Here is a 12,561-nt window from a genome sequence, read left to right as displayed (position 1 = left end):
AAAAGGAAAGAAAAAAAAAGGGAAGAAACAAAAGGAAAGAAAAAAAAATAAAATAAATAAATAAATAAATATGTATATAAATGAAAGAATAAATAAATAAATAAATAAATAAAAATATTAGTGATTATTTAACTAATTTTTTCATCTAGCTAGAAAATTTGTTAGAGAAATAAATGGTCATCAAAAGAGTGAAAAATTAATTTATACTAATAATTAATATAATATTATGTTATGTTAAATAATTTAATATTATATTAAATTATTATCCTATAGTATACAATGTTATAGTACTATATTATAATAATATAATATTATATTACATTAATATTATACTATATCATATATTTATATATTAATATATATTATATTTTATTATGCACTATTGTATAATACTAGTAATGTCTTTTATGGTCATTTTGTCATACAAAAGTACTTTCTTAGTTTGTTTACCAAACAAATGTTAAAGCGCCACAGCACTTTAGAAATGTAATTACCAAACAGCAAACAGCTTTTTATAAAAGCTCTATTTCCAACAGCTCTACTTCGAACAGCTCTACTTCCAACAGCTCTATTGCCAACAGCTCTCCCAGATAGGGCCTTACTCTTCCCTCTTATTTTTGTTTATGGTGTACTACTTTCCAAAAGTAGATTAGTTGCCACTATTCATGAACCAACGAAATGGAGAAGCTTCATCATTGTTCAACGGATCCTTCATTACTGCTAAGATACACGTGTCACTCTAGTGCAAGTACAACGACGATCTGCCTTTTAATCAGCTCTTCCAAAGTCCCTTGTGCACTTGGCCTCAGCTGCCAACCGTGCAAGCCAATTAAACGGCCGATTTGCTTCATTCACGGGATAGTCTCTCCACGAACTACTTTCCTTGTATAAAACACCCAAAAAAATCAAATGCAGCTTTGTAAATGGGGCATGTTTTCCTACAATCATGAAGATAAGATCCCAATTTAAATTTCCCCGTAAAATCTCTCCATAATTTATCTAGTGGTAATAGAATAACCAATCCGCATGGATCTAATTCATGATTACATATACCATAGCCAATTTCTTACATGATTATGGTTTAGGTCGCTTGTTTTTTTCGGGTTTTCGATCGATGGTTTAGTTCACATTGTTTCGTGCCTAATCGCATCTATTAGGTCTAAATTTGAGTCAATTGGAGAATGAAATCTAGACATCGGACCAACTACAAGAGTGAAGGATTAGCCTAGGTGGGTCCAGAGTGGGTGAGATTTTGGTTGTACCTTAGTGAACCGGGGCCACTCCACCCAACTCCATTCCCATCCAAATCAAATGGTTGTTGGGGATTAATTTAATCAACAATTAAAAAAAAAACCCTCTTTATCCAATAAGAATCACCGACCAAAAAAAGGAAGTTGTCCCCATGGCCGCAGGAACCAAAAAGGTCCATATTTAGAGAACCAAATCACTTTGTAATTCGTGCCTTTAGCCGACAATTGACACACTTTCACCCCACCTGACAGCTAAGAACATCAAGTTTTACTGTGACCCACTCTTAACCGGGACAACTTCGAAGGACCAACGGGAAAGCTAAGCTAACCTCCCCATTATTAATGTGAGGCGAAGTACAGAGCAAGGATTTTTGGACTCCATGGGCACGTGATGATGGGGTAAAGGATTGGAAAGATAGGAATCTTAGGACCAAAAAAACTTGAGGCTGGGAATATATAGTCCAACTGGGGCCCTTTTATAAATGTGCCGTCCAATTAGGTGATGCGTGGAAATTTTTGGGAGAAGAACAGTTTGGTACCCGGAGTCGAGTTGCGGGCGGCGTGGGCAGGCATTCGCTATGCTTGCCACGAGTTGCAGGCCGATTCTATTATTTTGGGGGGTGATTTGGTCACGATGATAGGTTGGATTCAAAGGAGCCTAAGTGGCTTGGACGGTCCCATCTTTGCTTCAGAATATTTGACGTTCGAGGCTAAGCACGTTTTTAGAAAGGCCACGCATATGGCTAATCACTCTGGCGGCATATTATGGACCCGAAGGATTGAGTTGCGTAGGGCATTTTGCGATATATTGTTTTCTAATTTTATTAGGTGTGTCCGTACTCGTGTAGTCTGGTTCATCCGCATTAGCCGGAAAAAAAAAAAAAAAAAAGGTACCGCGGCTGCAGGGGCCAACCATGTAGTGTGGACAAGGGTCAAAACTTGGATGCTAGGTTAATGGTTGGCACCCAATGCTATCCTTTTCATTGGTGGGTTTGTTATTATTGATGATGGTGATGCACCAATTTATGGAACGGTGATGAAATGGATTTGGCACAAGTAATTCATGTTTGGGAAGATTGGTCACATGCATGTAGGTGGGATTATTATTATTATTATTATTTCCCACCATGGGAGAGGAGTTGAGTAATGATAGCATAATTAATTCAGAAACCTTACTTGTAAAAGTCACTAAACTAATGCATTGGTTAAACTTTGTTTGCATGTATAATGTTGGTGCCTGCTCATTATTTAAACCTGGAGCCAGTTCAGTATGTCTCCAACTGAATTTTCCTCTATCCTGATTTGAATGGCTTGTGGCTTTTTCCCTCTCTTGTGAGAGGGGAAAGAAAAGCTTGTTGCATTGATAGGGGAAAACATGTATATGATCAACAATTTACATAACTGATAAAATAAATTAGAATGAGATGGAAATACCAGATACTAGCCACTTAAGTTCTTGTTTTAAACCCAGAGTCACACTAGGTTAAACATGGTCCAACTGTAGCTAATGGATTGCTTTGGAAATAAAAGGATGAGAAGCTTTTATAAACCAACTTGCACTCACCTAAGAATTGTATACCCCTACACCTGCAAGAGGATTAGGTATATGCACCATCATGCCAGCTAGGTATGGCCCATGCCTTAAGATTCAACCTCCATCTAAAAATAATACGAACACACACAAAATTTGGATCCCACTCAATAGAAAATCAATAAAATATTAAAATAAAAGCAATGGGACAAGTACACGTCTAATACTCAGACTTTGCATCTAGAGTTGAATTGAATTATAATGGATCGATACCTAGATCCAAACCATCTGCATCTCTATACCTAAATGAGACATGTTTCCAGCTCGAATTATTTTGAAATAAAATGCCAGCCCATTTTCCGAACAATTCAATTGGACCCATGCAAACTGACTGACTTAGTTGTAGCGTGGCTTAGGAGGTGGCAGCTCAAAACAGAGAAGATGGCAGCGCCCCACTCACCTTAGTTAAAGCCGACCGGAGGAAGGGTGCACTCATCACCACTGAGACGGTAGCACGGTTAAAACGGAGCTAAAATTTCACCGAAATAGCCCAATTTCAAAACGTGCGGGCGTCGATTAAATGCAGAGACTGAATACTCCCCGCCTGATTTGTCTGATGAAGTCGCCATCTGATCTGTTGGTACTTAGGTGGTGCTGATGTGACGTACTCAGGGCTGCTATGTTGGTGGGGCTTTCCGGCGGGTAGGAAAGATATGAGTAAAACTTTTCTGTTCGTATCAAATATTTTTAGTTGAAAGGAGTGTTCTTCCTTCTTTCTTTTCCATCCAAAAAAAAAAAAAAAAAAAGAAAAAAAGAGAGAGAGAGAGAGAGAGAAAAAAAACAAGAAGAAGGGTGCACGCATCCCAGCGATACCTTTCTTCCCATGCACGTGGTCTCACCCCCTCCCTCTGGCCTCGGCCTCTCTGAAGAAAGTTATTAAATGTCATCAGTCTGAAGCAAGGAATCCTTCTGAAAAGAAGAGAAACTCTGCAGTCTGCAATGTTTAAACTCTAATAATAAAATGGCCAACCTCGGGATCTACGATTTGATGCATACATGCATTTAGAACTTACACACTACTTTGTAGATCAATTGGGTGCGTTTAATTAGCTTTTTAAACAAAAATATATAGTTGTTAGTTATTAATTTATCTGGAGCTATGTATAACGCGCATTGAAAAGGTTTATTGTGCGCCGAGAAAGAAAAAAAGATGATTTTTTTAAAAAATTCTTTTAAGTTATAGAATAGGCAGATTCAGTTAGTAAAAAAAATTAGATCCTTATTTAACTTCTGAGTTTTTATAAAAAATAAATATAAAAAAATGATAAAAAAATTATTATATATAATGTACTCTAGTGCCTACCTCATATGTTTTTTTGTTCGTATACGTGCATTTAAAACTTAGACACTACTTTGGAGATTACTTGGGCGCCCTTAATTAGCTTTCTAAATGGAAGATGCCCTTCTTCTTGCTGAAGTGAACGGAGAGGTGGCCGGGATGTGCTCCGAGAGTCAGGCCACGTGAAGTAGAAGGGAGGGTTGGTTGGGAGGTCATTATTGAGAGCGTGGTTTCCCCCATCTTGCGGATGCTGTTTAACCCCCGACTCGTGCTGCTGTACGGTTATTAACTAATTAATCAATACTAATGAAGTGGATTTTTTTTTTATTATTAATGGGGGGTCAAAACATAGACATCTTAGGAGGCTGCTGAGGTTAGGTGGTAATTATCCAAAGGAGGAAGACCATTAGTTACTTTACTCTTTTTTTGTGAGAGATTTGCTTAATTAAAAGGATTTTTGGGACATTTTCTCACCTAACAAGAGTATTACTAGTTAGTTGGTTGAATCATCTATTGTTATTATTATGTATCGAAATACATTTTGCCATTTATCAATTTCTATATGGCTAGTAAAACTTTTTCTTGCAAATAATTTGATGCCCCATGGTTAGTGCCGTGCTCTCATGGTAAGTGAGCATTGTGAAATTGTGGTTCGCAAGAACATCGAGATGGTTGAGAGTTCGTTGCATAATAAATATATAACTTTGTAATGACAAGCCTTGTTATCTAACTTTATAGCTTATTTATCAAATAGAGGAAATAGCATGGTAATCTTGACTTGCTAAGTAATTATGATATCAACACCCCCTCTCAAATAAATAATAATAATTTATAGGATCCAATATGGTCGGTGTAAAGCACCAAAGCTAGCATGGCACATGGCATGCAGAGTTTTTTTTTTTAACATATTTTTTAAATAAAATTTGAAACATAAGACATGTAAAATAGGTTGAATTATATAAAGGTCATCATAATTCAGCCTATATACATTCGAAAATGGGTAAACAATAGGCCAATAATGTTGTAACACAATGAAGGCCATCAATAAAATGATGGGACCGGACCATTTAAGATAATCATATGAATGTTTTTTGCGCTAAAAGATTATACTCATGAATGAAGACAAAGTACTCGATTCCAATTGGAGTATTTTTTTCTTTCATGGATGCTATTATTATTTTGATCAATAGGTGTCCTATTATTTTGATCTTAGGTGTCATAATAATAATAATGGGATCAATAGAGAATTTAATGAGGCAAAAGGCTGAAATTTCTTTCATGGATCAATAAAAAGTATACAGTAATCATGGACCCAACAATTGACTCCTAGATTTGGGCTTGGTCTGGTATGTGATCTCCTCTTTGGAAAACAGCCTATAAAGGATTAAAATCCCATGCCTCGGTCCCACGCGTAGGGGCACTCATGCCAATTTGGTGCAGTAGTTCTAACACCATCCATCAATCAGTTCGTCAAGCAGCCCACATGGTCGCCCATGGCTTTTCCTCTCTTTCTAAGGTGGTCGGTCTTTTCCTCCCTTCACCCCAAAGAGAATAAAGAGAAGAGGAGAAGAGAATAGCAGAGGGAGAGAGGCTTCAAAAAGCTGAAGTCTTTGTAGAGAAATCCTATCGTTCACTCTCTTCCTCCTTTTGGTTCACCCAAGCTTCTTGCTTCTGGAATTCTCTCTCTGTACTGGTTGAAGAAGAAATTCCGAACCCTACTGCTAAATTCGAGCAGTGTTTTGCCATAATTTCGCTGTTTCTCTCTACTTCTGTGGTTCTTTTCTGCTAAAGATAAAGGTTTTTGTGGACAATTAGAGATGGGTAGCAGGGGAAGGAGGGGTTCTTGGGCTGTTGCTGTGTTAGGATAAAGAGGGGAGGAGAAGAAGAGAGCAGCGGTGATGGGTTTCAAGAGCAGAGGAGGAGGGATAGGGGGAGGGGGAGAGGTTTGTTCGAGGGGGATGGCGTCGAAAAAGTGGACCTTTTTGCTTTGCCTTGGGAGCTTCTGCGTTGGTCTCCTCTTCACCAACAGGTTCCACTTCTCCATCTTTCCTTCCGAGCTTGGTGTTGCTACTCAATTTGTTGCTTAGATTAGAACGCTACCTCTTTAATTTGAATTTTGCTTGTTTGAGTGTCTTTCAGTTGGTTTCCGAGTTGGATATTCCTAATATTTTCGGAATTCTGGCGTGAGCGGTTTTTGGATTTCATTTAATTGTCAGTTTCCCATTTTGGACATAAAAATTGGGAGAAATCGTTGATTTTGTTCCATGCCTTTTGGATTGATAAATAGTTGCATTAGGAGATTTTTTATGTCACTAATATTTTTTTTAAGCTAAAAATAGGGCGTATGCAATGTTTGCGCTGGTAGGCATTTAATGCTCTTTGTTGGAAATTCAGCCTTTTGCCTCATAAAGTTGGAGAACTTTTGGTTTTCTTGGATGATTTTGTGTGACAAAAGACCTACCAAAGCGAATCTTGAAAACGGGATTTATGATTATTTTTTGACAAAAAAGATTTATTTGTTTGTATATGTTTAACAAGAGTTAGTTTGCTTTTTGGAAGGTGCTTTTGCTTTTCAATGATTTAGAAAGACAAACTGCATTTCTTTGGTTGCGATGCGATTGTAAAAGGTCTGTGCTGCTGCAATCTTTTGTCCATTTGGCAAATGATGGCTTCATTTGTTTGCTTATGAAGTATCTTAGCATCATTGACTTGTATGGCAATGCACAATGGAGCTGTTTCTATTATACCTTTTTTTTTACTCCCTTTTTTTTTTGCTAGTAAGGTATAACTGTGATTTGTCATATTAATCCCGAACATGGTAACAGAATGTGGACGATGCCTGAAGCGAAGGACATTATCAGGAGAACTGGAACTGAAGATAATAAGATGAACCTAGTCACAGGCGATTGTAGTCTAAAAACTGTGAGTACATTAACCTACATGCCAGTATTGTCAATTCAAATTTGCTTCTGATGGGATCATGCAGTTGAATACAAATCATAATTTGTGGTTTTATTACGATCAGACTACAGGGAATTCACTAACATCAAATATCATATATTATTTTCTTAGTGTATTCCCAATGCACATTTGGCCTGATTATAATACCATCTTGAAGTTTGTTATTTAGTTATGTATTTGAATTGTGGTGGCTTATGGATTGTGCCTCCTTTTTCCCTCCATGTCTGTTAGATAAATGAAAAGCGGCAGTCAAAAGACATTCTAGGGCAGGTTTCAAAGACTCATCGTGCTATACAGTAAGTTTGGCTAGTGTGTACTTTAGGTGGATTTCAATATTTTTTATGTTTAAATTAGGTTTTAACAGTCTGGTTCACCACAGATGAAGCAATCAGTTTCAATATAGTGAGTAACAAATCCTTTTGGCATGCAGGACGCTTGATAAAACTATATCAAACTTAGAAATGGAATTAGCAGCTGCAAAGGCTGCACAAGAGTCTATACTCAATGGTTCTCCATTAACAGAAAATGTAGTGGCAGCTGAATCGACTGAGAGGCGGAAATATTTTATGGTTGTAGGAATTAATACTGCATTTAGCAGTCGTAAGCGAAGAGATTCTGTTCGCGCAACTTGGATACCTCAAGGTTCACAATTTACCTGCATTTCCCTTCATTCTTGCATTATTGATGTATTGGTATTGTGGATCTGATCATCATATGCCAATTTCCATATAATAGGTGAAAAAAGAAAGAAGCTGGAGGAAGAGAAGGGTATCATCATTCGCTTTGTAATTGGTCACAGGTGTGTATAAGTGAACACTAATTTTGTCATAGTCATATGGTTGACATTCTGGGTGAGCGTGTATACTTGTCTATTTGTAGATGTATGCTGGAACATATTGGGTAATATTGGCAAATTTTAAATGAGAAAATTAGTTAGGCTACAGAAACTAGTTTACTCAAGCTTTGGATCCATGAACATCGAAATACTATTACAATGAAACCAATCTAATAAGATCCAGTTTATCGATATGCATGTAGGATGTTCAGGTTGGGGGGGGGGGGGGGGGGGGGGGGGGGGGTTGCATTGAGTACCCTTTGTCCTATATTCAGATTACCCATTCACTACCCTCTTCCCACATATTTCCCCCATACACACGTGCAAATATGTAGACAGGGAAAGGAAATTGAAAGAGGAAAGGAGGAAAAAGAAGCAACAAATATTCATAGTCATTTATTGCGTCCTTTTTTCTGGTGCATGCTCTATACTTTAATTCTTCTCCACTTTTTTCTCTTTGCTTACTGTAAGTTTATTGATTCCAGTGCGACATCAGGTGGTATATTGGATAAGGCAATTGAAGCTGAAGATCGAAAACATGGGGACTTCATGAGGCTGGTGAGATTTCTTCTTTCAAATTTTCCTTACAGGAACACACTTTGTTGCAAGTTGCAACAACTCTATATGTTATATGGTTGTCCAATGATATGCTTGCATCGGCAACTATACCTGCCACTATATACAGATAACAATAATTTTTATTGTTTTTTTTATTTATTTTGCAGGATCATGTTGAAGGATATCTTGAACTATCAGCCAAGACCAAAACTTATTTTGCTACTGCTGTTGCTATGTGGGATGCAGATTTCTACGTCAAAGTCGATGATGATATACATGTAAATATAGGTGAACGGCTTTTCTATTACCCACTTTCTGGTCTTCGTCTAACAATGGCCAATTATTTTTGCTTATACGACCATTATGATGGTCCTGTAGGACAATTATGATGGTAACTTATAATCTGAACTGTCCAATCCTTAGTCCGGAGCAGAAAAATATCTGTTACCTCCATAGTCATGAGCTAAGGGCTCTAAGAACAAGTTCTATACCTTCACACTCTATACCTCTATATCAACATTTTAAGGGCACACAACATACAGTCACTTGAACATGACTTAAGTTTGACAAATAGCGCATGTTTGGCTCAAGTTTGACAATGATTGTAATATAGTCATCTGTTTTGACACTTCCACATAATATGTAAAAGCACATACCTAATCTTGGTCGGTCATTCAAACTGTGCACACCAATCAATTTAATTGTTATCAGTGTCTACTTGTTAGGTTCAGGTTTCAGTTATGAGTCCTTTTGAAATGTGATTTCCATTTGTCACAAAAATTAGGGCTGGTTTTGTTCTGAGGTTGCCTTGTGCTCCCCAAAAGATTTCCTAAATTCTTTACTTATATGAAGAGCTAGTGAGCCTTTTGTAGGAACTCAGTACTTTTCTGATTGTTATTATCTGGTTATTGAATTTTCTATCTCCAAACCGTTGCAGGAACCCTTGGACTTACATTGGCTAGGCACCGTTCAAATCCTCGGGTTTATATTGGATGCATGAAATCTGGTCCTGTCCTGGCTCGAAAGTAAGCATTCCTTGAAAGGTGAAAAGGTTAGCTAGCAAGCAGTGGTTCAGAATGCTAATTTTGATATGTGCCATTGTGATGGACAGGGGGGTGAGATATCATGAACCTGAATACTGGAAATTTTGGAGAGGAAGGAAACAGGTATTTCCGACATGCTACTGGTCAGATATATGCCATTTCAAAAGATCTGGCTACTTACATATCCATTAACCAGTAAGCCAACTTTACCTTGATTAGCTATATTTTTATATATTCTGAGTCATTATCTTCTGTGGGCATTATATCTTACTACTAATATGATTGGTTTTAGATAGATATGAGCTTTTCGTCTACTCATATGAGGTCTGACTTTCGAAGGAAACAAATTGGTTTTGTTCATCTCAGGCACGTGCTTCACAAGTATGCAAATGAGGATGTTTCATTGGGGGCTTGGTTTATTGGGTTAGATGTGGAACATATTGATGACCGAAGGCTATGTTGTGGTACCCCACCTGGTAAAGCTTTGTTTTTCTGCAAAAATATTCCTGTCTTTGGATGTTTATTTGTTAGACATGACTTATACTAACTTTAATGTTGGAATGCATTTTTCTGTTCTTTCTCCAAATTATCTCTTGCTTTCTTTCGGTGAAACAGCAATGCCTATTTCATAGGGATTTATTGTCATGTTCATTGTTTTTCTTCTACTTCATGTTTTCTATATATACTAGCAACTGGGCAAGTGCAATGCATGTTAGAAAAAAAATAATAGAAAATATAAATATAAATTAAAATTTTATTAATAAAATATAAAATATAAAATGAAAAAAATTAATTGAATACATAAGATTGATTATAAAATAAAGGATAATGAATAAAAAACAAATTAAAGAAATATATATAAAAATGTAAAAAGTTGACAAGTTTTTCAATTCAAATTGTATGTGGTAGGTTTTTTATTTTAGTCTCCAAAATCTAATTTGGAATGAAAACTAAAAATGTCTTGGAAGGCTAGACATGGCAGGATTTTGAGAGGATGCCAAGATCAACTTGAGCGGGTGCATTGGCGAGAGAGAGAGAGAGAGAGAGAGAGAAATTAGCAAGATTTTCTTTTCCTTAATTTGTGCATAAAGGAAATATATGTTTACTTTAGCAAGATACTTTTTTATTAGTTTTTTCCTTTAAAATCTCCTTAGGCATTAGGCACAAGGATACTGATATCATACTTTGCCATTTCATGTTAACAATGACATTAAATATCCAGCTCAATATATCTTTTAGGTGGATGAGTTATTTAATAAATGGTTTTATGTTTTGTTCCCTTGTATCCTAGCTTTCAGGCATTCATAGATCTATTGGCTTGCATTTGCATGTATTTAATTTTGATATAATGTGTAATTAATTGTTGATGTTTCAGGCAGTATGTGCTATCAGCAAATGATCTGGTATCACCCAGATAAACAAAGTAGTGGGATTAATTGGTGAAATTGATATTGGAACCACCTTTGTAAGATAAAAAAGGTTTGCAGTTTAAACCAAAACAAACCACGAGGAATGCAAATTTGCGTGGTGTTACAAAGAAAACCAAGGCTGAGTCCAAGGCACACAGTCAAGACAGGCATTCATATGTCTTCATCCTAGTAGTTAATTAAGAATGGATCACTAGATGGAGGCTAGCTCCAGAAGCTTCTAATTGCAGATTAAGTGAATATGTGCTGGAAGAGTGTTTTGTGATTTTTCATGGAATCATATAGATATCCAAGGCCATGATGGTTTCTCTATCTTTATTTACCAAGTGCAGCTGTAAAAGTATTTCCTTTGCAGAATCTTTATCATGCTTTTTTGTGTTATAGTGTCACTAGGATATTATCTCCATACTTTCATACTACCATCATTAAACTAAACATGCTAGCTAAACTATAATGCCACACTAATGTACTTTTTTTTGAGTATGCATCAGACTGAGACCAATACTTGGGTGCTAATTCTATGTAGATTGTGAATGGAAAGCACAGGCAGGCAATATCTGCGTTGCCTCCTTCGATTGGAGTTGCAGTGGTATCTGCAGGTCTGCCGAAAGGGTCCGAGAGGTTCATCGCCGTTGTGGGGAAGGTGAAAATGCTCTATGGAGTGCAACTTTCTAACTGGAGTGGTCTTAACATGGCATTCAGAGGAAGCTCAAAAGACTAATCTGTTGTATGAATATGCATGCATGTGTATATGGTACATGAAGTGTATTTGACTTGTAAGGGGATCAGAGTAGATCTCTCTAGGGAGGGGACCTTTTCCATTTTCTAGTAGAAAAGATCCCTAGATGGAGAAAGGAAGCAGGAAAGATTATATATATATATATGGAAGCAGAGAGAGAGAGAGAGAGAGAGAGAGAGAGAGAGAGAGAGAGAGAGGCAGTTCTACATTCACATTCTTTAAATTGCAGGGATGGCCATTTTATAACCATTGTTAATGGCTTCCAGAAACATAATAAGTACTAATTTTCCATTACATGTTTGCCACTCGTTTGACGAGCATGGAGGTGGCTCTGGTGGACACACATTTTCTGGTCCTTGTGTACAGTGGTAATGGGATGATGGATGAACTCTCAGTGCACCTACAGAAAGTATAATTATGGGAATGTTCTTCTGTTCTTTTCTGATCCTTTCTTTTACTTCCGGAGTTCCGGTACAACTGTAAAAACAGGGTCTCACATTTGTAGGAAAATAGATGGTTGCATCCTTTCGAAAGATTGAACTATCTTCCTGTTGGAATTGTCATCTGGATAGAAGGTTTTAGTGTACATCGACATGTGGAAACTACATTTTATTGGGGCTTGGCTGTTAGCTAAAAGATGGGTTTAGTTGTTCCCAGTAGGGAGAAGCAGCTTAGTCTTCTTGAGAAGAAGAGAAACAAGAGGGCGGTTTGGAGTTCTGCTCTTCCAACTCCTGCTTTGTGTGCCATCTTGTTGCAATGCAGCCGTCACTCACAATCTTCTCATGGCTTCTCTTCTGTCCTGTCTTTTAGAGTTTTTTTTCTGAACTCTGGAATCTTTCTTTGTTGATCAACCTGATGTAATATACCTTCTTTAATTT

The 12,561-nt window shown here is 37.1% G+C and overlaps 1 pseudogene; it reads left to right on the top strand.

Annotated features, from left to right (window-relative positions):
- Positions 1–5,541: 5,541 nt before the first annotated feature.
- Positions 5,542–11,305, top strand: LOC103717619 (annotated as a pseudogene).
- The last annotated feature ends 1,256 nt before the right edge of the window (positions 11,306–12,561 follow it).

This window comes from Phoenix dactylifera, chromosome 4, assembly GCF_009389715.1.
Source record: "Phoenix dactylifera cultivar Barhee BC4 chromosome 4, palm_55x_up_171113_PBpolish2nd_filt_p, whole genome shotgun sequence".
NCBI lineage: Eukaryota > Viridiplantae > Streptophyta > Magnoliopsida > Arecales > Arecaceae > Phoenix > Phoenix dactylifera.
Note: the sequence above shows the minus strand (reverse complement) of the source record. Positions and strands in the feature narration are given on the sequence as shown.